Below are 227 nucleotides of genomic sequence, written 5' to 3' on the forward strand. Positions count from 1 at the left end.
TAGTTTGTTCTTATTTACTATTAGTTCGTTCTTATTTACTATTAGTTCGTTCTTATTTACTATTAGTTTGTTCTTATTTACTATTAGTTTGTTCTTATTTACTATTAGTTCGTTCTTATTTGCTGTTAGTTCGTTCTTATTTGCTGTTAGTTTGTTCTTATTTGCTGTTAGTTCGTTCTCATTTACTATTAGTTTGTTCTTATTTACTATTAGTTCGTTCTTATTTA

This window comes from Nematolebias whitei, chromosome 19, assembly GCF_014905685.2.
Source record: "Nematolebias whitei isolate Nwh7 chromosome 19, NemWhi1, whole genome shotgun sequence".
NCBI classification, from domain to species: Eukaryota; Metazoa; Chordata; class Actinopteri; order Cyprinodontiformes; family Rivulidae; genus Nematolebias; species Nematolebias whitei.